This window comes from Mesoplodon mirus (assembly GCF_964341445.2).
Source record: "Mesoplodon mirus genome assembly, chromosome: 10".
In the NCBI taxonomy this organism is placed as follows: domain Eukaryota; kingdom Metazoa; phylum Chordata; class Mammalia; order Artiodactyla; family Ziphiidae; genus Mesoplodon; species Mesoplodon mirus.
Window position 1 is genome coordinate 84,908,253 of NC_138986.1, and position 21,338 is coordinate 84,929,590.

The window sequence follows — 21,338 nt, forward strand, 5'->3', positions numbered from 1 at the left end:
TCATTAAGTTTAATTTTAAGAAAAGCCAAACCTCTCCTTTAGAGTGTTCCTTGGAAAGTAATGATGATTAAACCTAAAGAACTTTTGGATAAATATTAGAAGGGTTATTACTTTCTAAAATAGACAACGAAAACAATAAATGCTATAAAAGTGAATAAAGTGAGCACTTGATATGGAAAAGTATTTCTAAGATACTCATAAAAATATTGATTCAAAGTCTAAATTGTATTGCAAGCAAAAAAGTCACTATAAGCAACATTTAAATGTGGTAGACAAATTGCATATATATATATATATATATATATATATATATATATATATATACACACACATATATAATTAATATTTATGTATTTGGTTAGTTAAGTGGGAAATAACTGAATAGTTAAATAGAAAAATGTGCACAGTGTTGGAACAGGCATCTTCCAGGGAATCAAGGGGCCAAAAAATATGTAAGACTTTCAATATTCTGGTAATATTTGCAAAGGCTTCATGGCATTATCATGAAACAAAGCTTGTTCTTAGATGGACAAGGATATAAATGCAGTCCAGAGGATAATATGAAAACATCCATTACTTTCCCCATATGTCAGCTGACCGTCCATGCTGAGGCTCTCTCTTTCTTCTTTACCTTCTCCATATTTCTTTGATGAACTTAACTCCTCCACCAGTCCCACTGGACATACTCCTAATACATGGCAGAATAACCTGAAACATTTCAGCAGAAACTGAAACACAAATACCAGATTGGGAATTAGACTAATGAGGGAAACAGCCTCTGAAATTGTCGATACTAAAGATGAGGACAAACACAACTGGGATGCAAAGATTTTATTAGCAGATGTCCTAAACATCTACTTGATCAGTTCACAAGACAGAAAAGAGCTATAGCTGTGATTAAGATGTGGAAAGTGGATGAGCCCGCAACTGAGAAATACATTCTCTTACTGTTGCTGTCTTCCCGGCTTGAAGGGAGATTCTAATTGCAAGTCTAGAATTACCCTGACCACAAAATAAGTATACAACAGTTAGATTCATCTTGATTATTTGGGGCTGAAGAAGAGTTTATGTGGAATAAAACTTTCACCATGTTTTCACCAGATCCAAGCAAAAACCTCAATAAAAACTGCCAGTTATTTTGTCCAAACCCTACCTGATACCTGTAAAGCAATTTGGATCCTATTTGAAAAATTATGCATAAGTACATCTTTCTCTGTTTTTTCTCTGTGTCTATCATTGTAATGAACACATAAAAAGAACTCAGTAAGGCATGATTTAGCTGAGGTAATAATTTGGATATTCCCAAACATTTTAGAATTATGCATTGCTCTATTATTTGTGTTAATGTTATGTATGCATAAAGTCATCTGGATTTAAGATCAAAATATTTGGAAAGTATTTATAAAATATAGAAAATAACAGTGATCTAAAGATAATTCTAATGTTTTGTGAAAACTAGATCATGTGGAACCAATTCTGTATGGTAATTTAAATATAGTATGAAATATAATCCAGGACCTGATAAATTCTTTTACTTGAGCATACAATTTGGTTATATTTGCTGGCATTGTTTATTGGTTGTTGATAGCAAGAAAGCTACAGTTTTAGGATATTTAATATCTACTTTTCATCTAAAGAACTATAAATAATGAAACCTTAACACTATAGCTGTCTGGTATAAAAGATAAATTAGAGCTCTAGGGCCCAAGAAAATACAGAACTTGGGAGAATTTTATTTTCTTTATTTTTAAAATTTTATCTATTTTTTCTTGAAGTATAATTGACTTACAATATTATATTAGCCTTAGGTGTACAACATAGTGATTTGATAATTTTGCACATTAAATATTATCAGGAGTCTAGTTACCATCTATCACCATACAAAGATACTACATAATTATTGACTCTATTCCCCACACTATACATTTCATACCATGACTCATTTAATCTGTAACTGGAAGTTTTACCTCTTAATCTCCCTCACCTATTTCATTCACCACCCTAACCCTCTCCCCTCTGGCAACTACATGCTTGTTCTCTGTATATATGACTGTTTTGTTTTGTTTGTTCATTTGCTTTGCTGTTTACAATCCTCATATAAGTGAAATAATACAGTATTTTTCTTCCTCTGTCTGACTTATCTCACTTAGTGTAATACCCTCTAGTTCCATCCATGTTATTTCAAATGGCAAGATTTCATTTTTTATGGCTGAGTAATATCCCATTGTACATAAACACCACATTTTCTTTATCTAGTCATCTATGGACGGACAGTTAGAATACTTCCATATGCTGACTATTGTAAATAATGCTGCACTGAATATAGAGGTGCATATATCTTTTGAACTTAGTGGTTTAGTTTTCTTAGGGTAAATATCCAGTAATGGAATTGCTGGATCATATGGTAGTTCTTGTTTTAGTTTTTTGAGGAGCCTACACACAGTTTCTATAGTGGCTGCACCAAATTACATTCCCACCAAAACTACACGAGGGTTCACTTTTCTCCAAATCCTCACCAAATGTTATTTGTTGTCTCTTTGATAATAGGCATTCTGACAGGTGTAAGGTGATATCTCATTGTGGTTTTGATTTCCATTTACCTGATGATTAGTGATGTTGTGCATCTTTTCTTGTGCTTGTTGACCATCTCTATGTCTTATTTGGAAAAATGTCCATTCAGGTCCTCTGTCCAATTTTCAACTGTGTTGTTCGATTTTACAATGTTCAGTTGTATGAGTTTCTTGGTATTTTGAATATTAACCGCATATAAAATGTATCATTTGCAAATATCTTATCTCATTCACTAGGTGACCTTTATGTTTTGTTGATGGTTTCCTTCACTGTATAAAAGCACTTTAGTTTGATGTAGTTCCATTTGTTTATTTTTGATTCTGTTTCCCTTGCCTGAGGTGATAGATTCAAAAACATTTTATAAGGACCAATGTCAAAGAATGTACTGTCCATGTTTTCTTGTATGAGTTTTTGGTTTCAGGTCTTACATTTAAGTCTTTAATCCACTTTGAGTTCATTTTTTATATGGAATGAGAAAATATTCTAGTTTCAAGTTTTTATATGTAACTGTCCAGTTTTCCCAACACCACTTATCTAAGAGACTGACTTTCCCCCATTGAATATTATTGCCTCCTTTTTTGTAGATTAATTGACCATATTTGCCTAGGTTGATTTCTGAGCCCTCTATTCTGTTACATTGATCTATGTATATATTTTTGTGCCAGTACCATCCTGTTTTGCTTACTCTAGCTTTGTAGTATAGTCCAAAGTCAGGAAGTGTGATACCTCCTCAACTTTGTTCTTTTTCTCAAGATTGCTTTGTCTATTCAGGGTCATTTGTGTTCACATCCAAATACATTAAGTCCCCTACATATGAATTAGTACTCTTTTGAGAGCACATGTGTAAGTCCAATTTGTTAGTAAGTCCAACAAAGTTAGCCTAGGTATCCAACTAACACCATCAGCTATGGAGTACTGTACTGTAATAGGTTTATAATACTTTTCACACAATTCATACATAAAAAAATACAAAAAATAAAGAAAACATTTTTAATCTTACAGTACAGTACCTTGAAAAGTACAGTAGTACAGTACAACAGCTGGTGCACATGGGCTGGCATCAAGTGAACAGGCAAAAATAGTTACTGACTGGAGGAGGGAGAGGAGGTGGGAGATGGTACAGCTGAAGGATCATCAACAATAGGAGATGGAGGGCAAGCTGCAATTCCACTCATGCTTGACATTGATGGCACAGGTTCTGGTTCCTTCTAGATTCAATTCTATCTACCATCTTGAAAAAACAATCCAGTGATGTCTGGGTAGTAGCTCTATTTTTCTCATTATAGATGACATGGTAGCACTGGATTGCATTATCAGTGGCTGCTGAAACCTTTATGTACCATTCTACATTCAGGTCCTGTGCCTCAAAAACTAACAGTGTCTCCTCAAATAAAGAAAATCCCCTTGTCATTTCCTGCATCATGAGTCTCTTCAGTTCTTCAGTTCTTCCTGTTGTCTCTATTTGTCCTTTATCTGGGCCTCCAATTTCATCAGGTCTTCATTAGTAAGCTCCTCATGTTGCACAACAAGTAGTTCAATTAAGTAATCCTCTTGCAGATCTAGCTTGAAATAAAGATAATGTACTACTGTACTCTGTATAGTACTGTACAGAAAAATACACAAAAGCACAACCACTTGTAGAAGATGCACGCATGTGACAATGTACATCAGAGACATGAACTAACTTACATGATTGGACATGGGAATGCACATTTACCTCTTTGAAAGTTTTCAACTTGTAAGTTAGTATGTAGGGGACTTACTGTATCAGGACATTTGTTCTAGTTCTGAGAAAAATATCATGGGTATTTTGACAGGGATTGCATCAGATTTGTAGGTGGCCTAGGGTAATATGGATATTTTAACAATATTATTTCTTCCAAAACATGACATGCTATTTCTTTCCATTTATTTATATCTTCTTTTCTTTCCTTCTTCAATATCTTACAGAGTACAGGTTTTTAACCTTCCTGTTTAAATTTATTCCTAGGTATTTTATCATTTTTATATGTTTATAAAGGGGATATTTTTCTTGATTTATCTTTCTGCTAGTTTATTATTAGTTTTTATAAAAGCAACAGATTGCAGTATATTAATCTTGTATCCTGCACATTTACTGAATTAATTTATTAGTTCTAATAGTTTTTGTGTGTGTGTGTGTGTGTGTGTGTGTGTTGTTGATGATTTCTGGATATAGTATCATTTCATCTGTAAACAGTGACAGGTTTACTTATTCCCTTCCAATTTGGATGCCTTTTGTTTCTTTTTCATTGATTGCTGTGGCTAGGATTTCCAATGTTATGTTAAATAGAAGTGGCTACAGTGGGCGTCCTTGTCTTGTTTCTGATATTAGAGGAAAAGCTTTCAGTATTTTACCTTTGAGTACAGTGTTCATGGTGATTTTTTCATAAATGGCCTACATTATGCTAAGGTATGTTCCTTCTATGCTAACTTTGCTGACAGTTTTTATCATGCATGGATATTGAATTTTATAAAATTATTTGTTTGCATTTATTGACATGATAATGTGATTGTTATCCTTTTTATGTTATCCTTTTGCATTTTGTTAATGGGTTGTATCACTTTGATTAATTTGACAATATTGAACTATCCTTTCATCCTTGGAATAAATTCCACTTAATCATGATATATAATCTTTTTTATGTATTGCCAAATTTGGTTTGCTAATATTTTGTTCATCTATTACATCTATGTTCATCAGGGATATTGGCCTGAAATTTTCTTTCTTTGTGCTGTCTTTGTCTGGTTTATGTATCAGGGTAACGCTGACCTCATAGAATGAGTTTGTCAGTGTTATCTCCTTTTCAGTATTTTGGCATACTTTGAGAAAAAGTATTTATTCACTCTTTTTTAAATGTTTGATAGAATTGATCTGTGAAGATGACATGTCCTGAGCTTTGATTCATTGGGAGTTTTTTGATTACTGATTCAATTTCATTAGTGGTCTGCTAATTGGTCTGTTCATATTTTCTATTTCTTTATGGTTTAGACTTGGGAGACTGTGCATTTGGGGGAATTTATCCATTTCTTCTAGGTGGCCATTTTATTGGCATATAATTTTTGTAGCAATCTGTTATGACCCTTTGTATTTCTGTGGGATCGGTTATAACATCACCCTTTTTTATTACTTATGTATGTGAACCATTTATTTTTCCTGATGAGTCTGGAAAAAGATTTATCAATTTTCTTTATATTTTCAAAGAATCAGCAATTAATTTCATTGATCTTTTCATTGTTTTAGTGTTTATTTTATTAATTTCTATTCTGATTTTATGACTTCTTTCCTTCTACTAACTTTGGGTTTTGTTTGTTGTTTCTCTAGTTTCTTTAGGTGTAAAGTTAGGTTTCTTATTTTCCTTCTTTCCTGAGGTAGGCTTGTATCACTCTTCCCACTCAGAATTACTTTTGCTATGTCCCATAGGTTTTGAATTGTTGTGTTTTAATTTTCATTTGTATCTAGGCATTTTTTTATTTCATCTTTGATTTCTTCAGGGATCCTTTGATTATTTTGTAGTGTATTGTTTAGTCTCCAAGTGGTTGTATTTTTTGCAGTTTTTTTTTTTTCTTGTAGTTGATGTGGTCTTATAGCGTGGTGAGAAAAGATGTTTGATATTATTTCAATCATCTTAAATTTACTGAGACTTGCTTTGTGGCCTAGAATATGATCTATTCTGAGGATATTCCATGTGCACTTGAAACATTCTGCTGCTTTTTGAATGGAAGTATCTATTAAGTTGATCTGGGCTAACGTGTTGTTTAAGGCCAGTGTTTCTTTATTGATTTTCTCTGTGGAAGATCAGTCCTTGGATTTAAGTGGGGTGTTAAAGTCCCCTACCACTATTATGCTACTCTCAATTTTTTCCCTTTATATTTGTTAACATTTGCTTTATGAAGTTAGGTTCTCCTTTTTTGGGTCCACATATATTTACAATTGTTATATCTTCTTGATTTGGTCCCTTGATCATTATGTAATGTCCTTCTTTTTCTTTCATTTCTGTCTGTTTTAAAGCCTATTTTGTCAGATATAAGTATTGCTACCCCACCTTTCTTTTTCTTTCCATTTACATGAAGATCTTTTGCCACCTACCCCTCACTTTTAGTTGTATATTTCTTTAGATATGAAGTGAGTCTCTTGTAGGCAGCACAAATATGAGTCTTATTTTTGTATCCATTAAGCCACTCTATATCTTTAGATTGGAGGATTTACATTTAAAATGTTTAATGGTGGGTATGGTATATACCATTGTCATTTTGTTGATTATATTCTGTTTTTTTTTTTTTTGCTTGTTTGTTTAGTACTATTTGCTTCTGGCTTCTGTCTTATTCTTTTGATCACTTCCCTTGTGATTTGAAAACTACCTTTGGTGCTATGCTTGGATTTCTTGCTCTTACTTATGTATATCTATTGTAGATTTATGGTTTGTGGTTATTATGAGGTTCATGTATATGTTAATGATGATACTATTTTGTCTTTAAACCTCCATAGTAACTTTATAAATAGTCTGTCTATTACCTTTACTGCATATTTGCCTTTACCAATGAGACTTTTCCTTTCATAATTTTTATATTTCTACTTGTGGTCTTTTCTGCTTAGAGAAGTCCTTTTAACATTTCTTGTAAAGCCAATTTAGTGGTGCTGATCTCTTTTAGATTTTATTTGTCTACAAAAATGTTTATATGTCTTTCAAATCTGAAAGATGTCATCATTCCAAGTAGAGTATTCTTGGCTATAGTTTTTTTTTTTTTTTTCATTTCATGACTTTAAATATATCATGCCACTCTCTTCTTACCTGCAAAGTTTAGGTTGACAAATCATCTAATAGTTTTATGTTCTTTCCCTTGTACAAAACTAGTTGCTTTTCCCTTGCAGCTTTTAATATTCTCTATTTATCTTTAATTTTTGCTGTTTTATTTATAATGTGTCTTGGTTAGTCCTCTTTGAGTTTATATTTATTGGGACTCTCTGTGCTTTCTGGATCTGGATATCTGTTTTGTTTTTTTTTTCACAGTTTAAGGAAATTTTCAGTTATTTCTTCAAATAAGTTATCTGCCCCTTTCTTTTTCTTCTCCTTCTGAGACCCTGTAATGCAAAGGTTAGTATGCTTGAAGTTATCCCTGAGGTCTCATAAATGATCCTCATTTTTTAAAATTATTTTTTTCCTTTTTTTCTGTTCAGCTTGAGTAATTTCTATTACTTTATTTTCCAGTTCACTGATCTTTTCCTCTGTATCATCTAAGCCATTGTTGATTCCTTCTAATGTATTTTTTTTTCATTTTCATTATTTATTCTTCAGCTCTGTTTGGTTCTTCTTCTTTATATTTTCTAACTCTTATAAGCGACTACATTCATCCATTCTTCTCCTGAGTACATTGAACACCTTTATAATTATAACCTTGAACTCCTCTTCTGGTAGATTGCTTATCCCCACTTCACTTAATTCTTCTTCTGGGGTTTGTATTATTCTTCTCTTGCATTATATTCCTCTGTCTCCTCATTTTGCCTAACTCTGTGTTTATTTGTAAGTATTAAGTTGGTTGTTTTCATTTCCTGATTTTTGGAGAAGTTGCCTTATGTAGGAGATATCATATCTGTTTCAACAACACATTCCCTTCTGGTCACCTGAGCTATATACTCTAGGGTGACCAGAGCATATATGGTATGTGTGGGCCCTTCCTTTGAGGCAGGCTGACTATCGTGGACATGCTGGTAGGTGATACTGAGCTCTGACCAGTTTGGCTGCTAGAACTTACCTCATTTGGTGCTTGCTGGGTGGACGGTCTGGGTCAGATCCTAGTGTGGCTGGTTTACAAACATAAATTTGAAAGAACAGTAGATTTATTTACAATTTCAAGGGAAAACAAATGTTTATCTGCTCCATAGCTATATTTATATAAAAATCTCCTACTCTGAAATAAAATATTTCATGGAGACGTTTATTGGACAGTCCTCTAGGATAATATATAACTTTGAGTACTGTGGACAGCAGAATTGAGAAGGACAGGGAGTTGATTAATAATGTGGTAACAAATGAGGCTCAGTCAATCATACAGGAAGCTTTGGAGCTTGGAGAGACATTCAGAGTTGCTCCAAATTGAGGTAAGGCTGCCTGCCTTTGAATTCCTTTATCACTGGACACGATTGATAGCTGGGTCCCCACTCAGCTAGTGTATTTTCAGGTTAAACTTTGACCAAGGTATTTCTCATTGACAGCTGAAACTATAATCAATCTGCAGCTGAAATTTGTAGCAGTTATTCAATGATTATCTGATTCCACCTGAAGAACATATTAAGCAGAATATTGTAGTATTCTCTGTAGGAAATAGGTATGTTAGAAGGTGATAAATCTTTCAGAGTAAAATAAAGGAGGGCAAGAACTCTCTTGTGACCACAAGGGTCAGGTTGTGACAGAATGAGGTTCAGTGGCAAAATGGTTTTGTGACATATGCACTTTTTGAATGATAGACATAATTTTTTGTTCAAGGAGAAACTAACATTATGTTATGTTGTTCAAGGAGAAACTAACATTATGTTATGTACCACAGGGAATTTTTCAGTACACAAGTTGAAATTACTTATATACTATATATACTTTATAATTTTTATTATGGTGCTCATGACTTAAAATGTGACCTAATGAAATATACAGGGCACAGCTTCTTCAACTGTACATAGAACTTTCTGTTTGAACCTTTTTTTAACAGCATTTTTGAGAGAAGACTGCATTTTTGGTTTCTAACTCAATTTTTGCTTTTTATTTTCTAATGAATTTTCATAATAATCTTCCTGAAATGGAAGTATAACATAATGCCAAAACGTATGTTTGAGTAGGAGCTTAAACTTTTAAGCATTTTTTGTTGTTTGTTTTGTTTTGGTTAGTTTTTTCTTTTTTTGTAAATAATGACAATGCTTATGGCACAGAGTAGTTTTAATGATGAAACAGGAAATGTAAGGTGCTTATCACATACATCACACACACACTGTTAAATAAACTATATATTTATAGTAGTAGAAATGGTGATTAAAGTAGGAACAGCTATAGCAGTAGCAAAAAGATTGCCCTGATTCACTTGTAAGCAATCTCTTCCAACCGACCTGTTTCTACTTAGCTGTATGTAAATGAGTATACTGCAACAGAAGTGAATTAAACTGATGAACCATATATATATATTTTTAATTTTGCCTGATGCTAAATTACACAGTACTACTAATTTCTATGATTTTTTCTCACATTTATTTATATGAACTCAGTAGATTCTTACACATACATTTTTGCAAATCAGTTAATTTAATTATTGAATTTAGTTGTAATATAAACTTGATGAATCTTGCCAAAATGTAGCACAGGTTATACAAAGTTTAAAAAGAAAATACATACACAGAAGATATTAGGGAACAAATTTTACATGTGAGCAGGAAAAATGATACATGCATGTTACCATGACAACCCTGTAAGAAGACTTTATTTCCGTGCTTAGCACCACACTGAAGAAAATTTCCTTTTCAAGCTGAAAATTCTATGAAGAGGCACCCACAGAGCCTATCATTTTAATTTAAGAAATCAGAAAAAAAAAAAACTTTTTATTTCGCCTTCTCTGGTCAAATTCCTACCTTATTATCTAAAGAGAAATAAGGTGGTTCTTATGAATGATTTATTTTGAACAAGTCACTGCAATATAAATGGGATAATCTTTGGAAAATGAAGAGGTTCTGGGCAGTAATCTGTTGAAGTAAAAAAGAAAAAACGTAAGTAGGTCTTTTTTCTATAGTCAATTAAGGGCAGGCAAACTAATGTGTGGCTCTAAAATAAAACCACATTTCAAACCATCTAAATCTCTGAAACCAAATGAAATATAGCTCATGATTTGGTCAATTTAATGTACATTTTAATTGTAAAGTTAAGTTGTATGCACCCCCCCAGGTCCTAAAAAAGTAATTTCCTAATTTTAAGTGATTTTGTTTTCCTATGAACTAGTCAATACATAGAACACTGACTTTAACCCAATTTGAAGTGTCCTATAGAATAGTATGTCTGTTAACTTTGGCCACAGGTCATATATGATTTTATATAATGCTCAGGATATGGTAGATGTTCAAAATATAGCTTCATAATGTTTGAGTTTAGAATTTTGGAACAACTAAAATATATTCATGACTGGACAAAGAGCTAAACAAAATGCTAAATAGTCATGATTGTAAGCTATTTTCTATATCTATATAATATTTATATTTATATACATCTCTGTTCTGATTATATCTTTCACACAACTATATCATGTTCTCAAGACAAATTGTGGTCACAAGGTAATATATTTAAAGATTTTTAAGGTATACAAGAGAAACACAATTGTAACCCTAGACTGACATGTGGAGAGTTGAGAAGTTACAAGTGTCTCATGGGACAACATCACTATGGAGCTGAAAAGAGTTTGTTCTCAGGAGTCATTTGGAAATTATAACCACAAAGAAGGAAAACCTGACTTTGAAAATAATTTTTTTGGATTTAGGTCGAGGACAGACCATTTATTTAGTGGCAGAAATTCAACAAATATGCATTTTAGGAAAGAAAGAAGATAATTCGTACCTAGACAAACTTTTCTGGTATGTTTCTATAACTGATGTCACACAATTATATGACAATGGATCATAGCACAGGATGGATAGATCCAAATGGACCTCTTTAATTATCAACTCTTTTCCCACTCCAAGTTGGAGCTATTTAGTTATCCAGATGTCACTATCATTTAGTCTGACACATATTCTTGATGACTTAGCTTAATTTTTAGATGTCAAGTTTTACATGGTAGTTTAAATACTAAAAGATATGTGTATGTGTGTGTGTACGTGCACAAGCTTATGTGTGTTCTCCAAGAAATACTTGTCATCAGAATTTTAGTTTCATTAAGCACATTCTATGTAAAAATAAAGGAGTTGTATCATGTTTTGTCATGTACTGCCCATGTAATACTTGCTATAGAATACTACTGATCAGCATCAGTCTAATCTTGAAAAAAAATTTATACTTTTTTCCTCTCAAAATCAAACTAATATTAGAGCTGATTTTTAAGTTCCAATTTTTTTTCCCAATTTTGATGCCCATTAAACATTTAATCCAGTTTCTAAAATAATAATATTATCAAATGAGATGCTTTCAAGCCATATTAACAGTATAGTATTCAAAATACTTGAATGGAATATGTTTTATTTCAAATTTGAATAAATGAATCTACGTCTATTGTGTATAAAGTTTCCTATGCTATCTTCCATATTCTCTTTTTTAGTGTATGCCCACCATTCAGTCTTCTGCAAGAAGATGCTATGGAATATGGGGAAAAGTAGCTTGAACAAAGAAAGAAATGAAATTGCTGTGCAGGCTGACTGAAACCACAGCCAGCCTGGTAGAGAGCTCTGGGATAAGAATTGTTCTTCAGGGTCATCCTCCCTCAGCCTGAAATATTCAGTCTATTAAACCTCCACCTTGCTCAGTCTCAGGATATGAGCTTCCCTAGAAAAACATGACCTTGGATGAACGGGCTCCCTGAGGCTGAGTCAGACCCTGGAGGAGCTGAGAGCTATAGACTGTCTGCTGACCATACTACCTGCAAATGACAGAACTTCCTTCCTTAGTGGAGAAAGTGAGAGGCACATCCTCATGTCTCTTGCACTACTGTTGCATGGAAAACATCTTTACATATATATATATATATATATATATATATATATATATATATATATATATATATATATATATATATATATATATACACACACACACACATACACACACACAAAGACAGCTCCTCTTAGTGTTTGGTGGGTATTTCATTATATGGATTTCTTAGAAGAAAGATGTGAACTGGACAAACTAGAGTCTGCACCCATAACATTGACCTCAAATCAATGCTGCAATTGATACTTATCATCTCTCTTTCCTAGTATTCATTCTAAAGTCCCCTTGCCCTCAGATGCCATGTTTGCTTGTCTCAGAAGGTTTATCTGGTAGTGTAACCCAAACCCTCATCACCAATAATCTGAATCTCTGCCAGCTTGCTCTTCTGAAGCTTCATTTGATAAGTTTGTGAAACAAAACAGGTCAAGGGTTTATCAAGAGGAACCTAAATTAAATGCCTTTTTAATTTTTTTTTCTAGATCCCACACATATTCTTCCTTTCTCTTACTGTTTAATAGTATCTCTACTTCTGATGACCGGAGGCAATTATTCATGATGTGATGATGAGTTGTTTCTTCCTCTTCCTTTGGTACTAGTAGCCAAAATTACCAGGAAGAAGCCATAGCCATAATTCACTGAGATTCTTGCTATGACACTTAGCTAAAGTGTACTAATTTTTCTGAATCAGGATATATAAGCCTGTAGATCCCAGAGTTGTAGGAACAGGCAGTACAGTGTCTCCTAGTGGGTCATTGGAAGCTATAATAAATGGATCCATTCTTGCTTCTATCCCTTACATGATGGTTAATTTTATGTGTCAATTTGGCTGGGCCACGGTGTCCACATATGTGATCAAATATTACACTGGGTACTTCTGTGAGGGTGATTTTATATAAGATTAACACCTAAATTGGTGCAACATATGTTTAGCAGGTTGTCCTCCACAACGTGTGTGACTCTCATTCAGTCAGTTGAAGGACTGCAAAGAATAAATGACTGACCTCACCCTAACAAGAGATTATTAAACCAGCAGACGGTCCTTGGACTTGAACTGCAATATTGTTTGTTCCCTGAGTATACGGCCTGCCAAACCAAAATTGAAGATTTTGGACTTTGTAGCTTCTATAATTGTGTGAGCCAATTCCTTTAAATAAATTTATCTCTCATATATCTCTCTATATACATATATATATATTTATTTATAATATATATATTTATAATATATAACTTCATTATATCTAACTATATATAAATAAATATATACACATGTATGTTCTTTCTGTAGTAACAACTAATTATTCTATGGATTATTTTATATATATTATATATAATATATATAATATATATATGTGTATATATATATATTTCATATATATTATTTTATATATTTTATATATTATTTTATATATATATATATATAAATTGGTATTTATGTGCAAGTATTTCTCTAGAATATATACTTAAGAGTAAAACTACCGGTGCATAGTTATAAGCAAATTACAATTTATGGGAGAAAGTGGTTGCATTAATTTAGCCCACACATGAGATGCAACCTAATGTTTTATATTATAAATATAACATGAAAACTTAATGAATAAAGCAACTAACTTTAGAATTAACTTAAATAATGACGAAATAGTACACATAAGCCCAGAAAATAAAGTAATAGAAAGGAAATATAAAATATAGAGATCAGGAAAGGCAGAAGTTAATTCACTGAAGAAAATAATAAAATGAATAAATGTAGGTTTGTTATAACGAAATGAAGAAAACACATCCATAAACAACAACTGCAGCCATAAAAACCCAGAATTTATAACAGATACATTTGAAATTACCAAAAGCTTTATTCTAACAAATTTAAATTTTATATTAAAAAATTTAATAGATACATGCCTTTAACTTCCTTAATTTGTGTTTATCTCATACCTACAACAAGTAAATGTGTCTGTAAATCTCTAGAAGCTAGGTATTAAAGTCCAAAAAGAAAAGACGAGGGGGTGAATATTGTGAGGTTTACCTCCAGAAGCTCAACCAGGTTCCCACAGTAAATACAGGAGAAAAATCTGCTCATGCAAGCGGAGGGGAAGAGGAACCATTATGACATATGACAGAGTGTTCCATTCTTTTTAACAAGAACTGACCTCAGGGAACCTAGATAGACCAGAACCCTAGCTATCTGCTGTATTATCAAAGTGTAAATAACCAAAGAGGTTGGGAAGTACCTAACTTCAGTCGACTCTATCCATTATGTCCTACCTAAGGGGGAGAAAAAACTAAGAAATGCTTATTAAGTTCACATTTCAGAGACACATGCTCACTAAAAGACTGTAACCAACTATAGGACTATAAAATACTTTACTTCCCTCCACATCTCATCACTCCATTATTACAGACCTATTCACAGCAATTTCTTGTACCTGGCCATGTTATCTGGCTACCAGAAAAAGCTACAGGACACATCAAAATGCAGAAAACACAATTGGAAGACATCAGAATCAGACATGGCAGGGATGTTGAAATTATCAGACTGGGCATTTAAAACAACTATGGTTAATATGCTAAGAGCTCTGATAGAAAATGTGGATAGTATGCAAGGGCAGATAGGAAATGTAATCAGGGGGATGGAAATTTTAATAAAGAACCAAAAAGAAATATAGAAATTAAAATTACTGTAAAAATGAAACATGCACTGATGAGCTTATTAGCATACTGAACTTAACTAAAGAAAGAATCTATGAGCTAGAGGATATAAAAGTATTGTAAAATCCTTGAAAACTGGAAAGCAAAGAGAACTAAGGCTGAAAAAAAAGGGAATAGAATATTTAAGAACTGTGGGACAACTACAAGACGTGTAAAATACACATAACAGAAAAATCAGAAGGAAAATATTTGCAAAAGATATTTTTGATAAAGGACTCTTGTCCAAAATATACAAAAAAAACTCTTAAATATCAACAACAAATAAACAAATAACCCTATTAAAATATAAGCCCAAGACCTTAATAGATATTTCACCAAAGAAGACATAGAGAGGGCAGATAATTATATGAAAAGATGCTCCATATCATCTGAAATCAGAGAAATATAAATTAAAACAGCAATATGATGGCACTATATACCTATTAGAATAGCCAAAATCTGGAACACTTAGAGCACCTAGTGCTGACAGAGGTTCAGAGCAACAGGAACTCACATTCATTGCTGGTAGAAATGTGAACTGGTACAGATACATTGGAAGACAGTTTGGCAGTTTCCTACAAAGCTAAACATACTTTTACTATATGAGCAAGGTATGATGCTCCTTGGTGTTTACTCAAAAGATTTGAAAACTTATCATCTCCACACAAAACCCTGCACATGGATGTTTATAGTGACTTATTTAAAATTGCTCAAATTTTGAAGCAATCAAGATGTCCTTCAGTAAGTAAATGGATAAATTGTGGTACATCTGGACAATGAAATATTACTCAGTGATATATATATATATATATATATATATATATATATATATATATATATATATAATTCTTTTAAAATTATTGTGTCAAATAAGTTTCTATTTTTTAGATAATGAAAAGAAGTAAAGTTAGAGATATTTTAGAATCAGGTTTTAAAAGACTTGTGGAATACAATAAACATGCATATTTTATTCTTTCAACACGATTTATAATAAACAATGAATAATGTGCTTTGATATTTTAGGAACAATAGTTATTTTCAAAATAATTAATAAATGATATATTTAGGATGTAAGCAGTAGTTCTGGGAGGACTTAGTTTTTTTATTTTTGTTTGTTTTTTGGCTAAATCTGTAAAATTTCAACATATATTTAACCAAAAAGTATAAATTAAAAATTACAACTTTACAAGTTATGAATTTTACATTTCACTTGGCTTCCTCCTTCACTATGTTTGAAGTAGAAACATACATATTAACTAACATATGTTTTCCACAATTTTAACTCTTTAAGTTATTAGATTAAATAAATAAAAGACTGCCCTGAAATCATAAGAAATGGAATATTTTGTTTAATTGTTAACTCAATATCTCCAGAATAGTCTTACATATCATTTTTGTATTCCCAGGTTTCATGTTGTTAGTAAATACAGTGCTGAACTGTGAGCTCTTTACAAGTCCATCTGTACTTGCTGAAGAAAGCAGTAAAATATTTTGTCATTATTGTAAAATTAAATTATAATTACATTGTACATTGAAAGAATTCAGGCATGAACTCTTTGATTGTTTGCATGCTAAATTAGTTTTATATTTCTTTGGGTTCTTTCATTAAACACTATATTTTATAATAAATGTGTTGCTTTTCTTCAATGGCTTTTATTGAAATTTTTCTGTAATGTTGATTGTTTGGGATGATTAAAAATCATTTTTCAGATTGAGGGGCATCAAAAAGCATAATCCACATATTAATCCAGGAGATGCTGAATGACTGGTTTTAATAATTTAGTCAAATAAATAAATACATAAATACATACATAAATAGTCTAGGCTATAATCTACATACCAACAGCTATTGTTGGACATAGCATTAATAAGAATATTTTACTACCACAATTTTAATCCATTGTTTATCAAAAGTCTCATAGATATTATAAAATGCTGTGTAAAATTGCATAGTTTTACATCATTCATTTTGTCTCTTGTAATGTACATCATCTTTTGTTCTATGAGCATTCCTCAACATTAAATTTAAACCATTTCATGGTGCTGGTCAGCTGGGTAGCAGTTTCACAGCTATTCCATTTCCCTACCTCAGTTTTCTGCCCTTGTCATCCCCTTTATCATCATATCCTCTATGAAAACTCTGCTAAAAATCTTGTTCTTCTATTTTTCATTGTTGACATTAGCATTAGAATAGATTAATAAAAGTGAAGGATTAATTTTTCTCTCCAATCCTCCACAAGATCTGCATTTTGTTTTCATCAAAATAACCTGAATTCCTATAAATATTTAGAGCAAAAGTCCTACAGAAGTTGCCTGTTTTCAGGTGCAGGTAACTTAAGAGTTGACTTTGTCAGGCAGTCTCAGATGTCCCTTCTGACAGTTCTTATTTCACTTACTTTCATCTATTTCTCTCTAGTGTCCTTTTTATTTATATATGAATTCATGAGTATGTCAGTTGTGGTAGATAGATAAAACACCAGCTTAGCCTATTTCTTCAGGCTGTTTAGCAATTACCTTGAAACCTAAAGAATGGAATATATATATATATATATATATATATATATACACACACTCATCTGTTTGTCCTATTTGTAGAAGTCATTTAGAGATCATTTTTGTGTTATAAAATGAAATAATGTATTTTTTCCTTGTAAGCAAGGAACTATTCTGTGTCCCTGTGTATGATTGATTTGTCCAACATGCCCTAGATTCCAAGTTCAGTTTTCACAATACTTGTTAGCTCAATATCTAAAAGTACATTGTAGACAGGATAGTCCATGAAAGGAACATATATACATCAATATTGAATGTACTATCCAAACAGGATTCAATGCCTGAAGTCAGAAGAAGGGTTAAAATTCATAGCTTTTTCTCTAACAATCGTTTGTGGTCTTCCGAGATATATTCTGTGCCAACTTTTCTATGGATATCTTCTTTCTGTGCAGAGGACAACATTTTGAAATTGGGTGAATTCACAGCTACTCTTTCCTTTTTTATTCCTCAAGCCATGGTATTATATATTTGTGTGTGTGTGTGTGTGTGTGTATGTATATGTATGTATATATATATATATATATATATATATATATATATATATATATATATATATATGATTTTCTCCATCTTAGAAACTCTGCGTATTTTTGCTGTTTCTCAGAAAATAAAAAACAATCAACTGTCTGTCTTCATTCTATTTCTGCTTTTAAGTGTCCATCTAGTCTTGTTTTAGGGGAATAACAACACAATACTTTTAATTTTATATTCTTAGTGTTCATATCTAGGCTGTAGTTTCTCTGGCTGAACGATTGGCATTTATATACAAAACAAACAAACAAAGAAAACGGCTGTAGCAAATTCAAACAGATGAAAAATAATGCATAATTTTTTAATGGTTTCAATATTGTTTGTGACCAGAAAAGCCTCTAAGATAGCCTCATTCACCAGAGGGCATACAGCAGAAGTAAAAAGAACTACAATTCTGCAGCCTGTGGAAGGAAAACCACATTCACAGAAAGATAGACAAAATGAAAAGGCAGAGGACTATGTATCAGATGAAGAAAAAGATAAAACCCCAGAAAAACAACTAAATGAAATGGAGATAGGCAACCTTCCGGAAAAAGAATTCAGAAAAGTGATAGTGATGATGATCCAGGACCTTGGGAAAACAATGGAAGCAAAGATCAAGAAGATGCAAGAAATGTTTAACAAAGACCTAGAATAATTAAAGAACAAACTCATAGAAACATTAAACAACAAACAGAGATGAACAATACAATAACTGAAATGAAAAATACACTAGAAGGAATCAATAGCGGAATAACTGAGGCAGAAGAACGGATAAGTGACCTAGAAGACAGAATGGTGGAATTCATGGCAGTGGGACAGAATAAAGAAAAAAGAATTAAAAGAAATGGAGACCTCTTAAGAGACCTCTGGGAAAACATTAAATGCAAAAATATTCACATTGTAAAGGTCCCAGAAGGAGAAGACAGAGAGAAGTACCCAAGAAAATATTTGAAGAGATTTTACTCAATAACTACCCTAACATGGGAAAGGAAATAGCCACCCAATTCCGGGAAGTGCAGAGAGTCCCAGGCAAAATAAACTCATGGAGAAACACACCAAGACATATAGTAATCAAACTGACAAAAATTAAAGGTAAAGAAAAATTATTGAAAGCAACAAGGGAAAAATGACAAATAATATACATGGGAACTCCCATAAGGTTAACAGCTGATTTCTCAGCAGAAACTCTGCAAGCCAGAAGGGAGTGTCATGATATACTGAAAGCGATAAAAGGGAAGAACCTACAACCAAGATTACTCTACCTGGCAAAGATCTCATTCAGATTCGATGGAGAAATCAAAAGCTTTACAGGCAAGCAAAAGCTAAGAGAATTCAGCACCACAAAACTAGCTCTACAACAAATATGAAAGGAATTTCTCTAAGTGGGAAAAACAAGAGAAGGAAAAGTACTTACAAAAACAAACCCATAACAATTAAGAAAATGGTAATAGAAACATACATACTGATAATTACTTTAAACATGAATGGATTAAATGATCCAACCAAAAGACACAAACTGGCTGAATGGATACAGAAACAAGACCCATATATATGCTGTCTACAAGAGACACACTTAAGACCTAGGGACACATACAGACTGAAAGTGAGAGGATACAAAAAGATATTCTATGCAAATGAAAATCAAAACATAGCTGGAGTAGCAAGCAATACTCATATCAGATAAAATAGACTTTATAATAAAGAATGTTACAAGAGGCAAGTAAGGACACTACATAATGACCAAGGGATCAATCCAAGAAGAAAATATAACAATTATAAATACATATGCACCCAACATAGGAGCATCTCAATATATAAGGTCACTGCTAACAGCTATAAAAGAGAAAATTGACAGTAACAAAATAATAGTGGGGGGTTTTAACACATCACTTACACGAATGGATAGATCATCCAGGCAGAAAATCAATAAGGAAACACAACCTTTAAATGACACAATAGACCAGATAGATTTAATTGATATTTACAAAATATTCCATCCAAAAAGAACAGATTTCACTTTCTTCTCAAGTGCACATGGAACATGCCCCAGATTAGATCACATCTTGGGTCACAAATCAAGCCTTGGTAAATTTAAGAAAATTGAAATCATATCAACCATCTTTTCTTACCACAACGCTATGAGATTAGCAATCACTTATGTGGAAAAAAAAACGTAAAAAAAACACAACCACATGGACATTAAACAATATGTTACTAAATAACCAAGAGATCATAGAGGAAATCAAAGGGGAACTCAGAAAATACCTAGAGCCAAATTACAACAAAAACACGATGATCCGAAACCTATGGGATGCAGCAAAAGTAGTTCTAAGAGGGAAGTTTATAGCAATAAAAGCCTACCTAAAGAAACAAGAAAAATCTCAAATAAAAATTTAACCTTACATCTAAAGGAACTAGAGAAAGAAGAACAAACAGAACCCAAAGTTAGTGGAAGGAAGGAAGTCATAAAGATCAGAGCAGAAATAAATGAAATAGAAACAAAGAAAACAATAGCAAAGATCAATAAAACTAAAAGGTGGTTCTTTGAGAAGATAAACAAAATTGATAAACCTTTATCCAGACACATCAAGAAAAAGAGAGAGAGGACTCAAATCAAAAAAATTAGAAATGAAATGGGAGAAGTTACAACAGACACTGCAGAAATACAAAGCATCATAATAGACTACTACAAGAAAATCTATGCCAATAAAATGGAAAACCTGGAAGAAATGGACAAATGCTTAGAAATGTATACCTTCCAAGACTGAACCAGGAAGAAATAGAAAATATAAATAAACCAATCTCAAGTAGTGAAATTGAAAGTTTCATTTCCAACAAACAAAAGTCCAGGACCAGATTGCTTCACAGGTGAATTCTATCAAATATTTAGAGAACACCTAACACTGATCCTTCTCAAACTCTTCCAAAAAGTTACAGAAGAAGGAAAACCCCTAAACTCATTCTACTAGGCCACCATCAACCTTATACCAAAACCAGAGCGAGATACTACAAAAAAAGAAAATTACAGGCCAATATCACTGATGAATATAGATGCAAAATCCTCAACAAAATACTAGCAAACAGAATCCAACAACACATTAAAAGGATCATACACTATGATCAAGTGGGATTGATCACAGGGATGCAAAGATTCTTCAATATTCATGAGTCAATCAATGTGATACACCATATTAATAAATTGAAGAATGAAAACCTTATGATCATCTCAGTAGATGCAGAAAAACTTTTTGACAAATTTCAACACCCATTTATGATAAAAAAAAAAAAACTCTCCAGAAAGTGGGCATAGAGAGAACTTACTTCAGCATA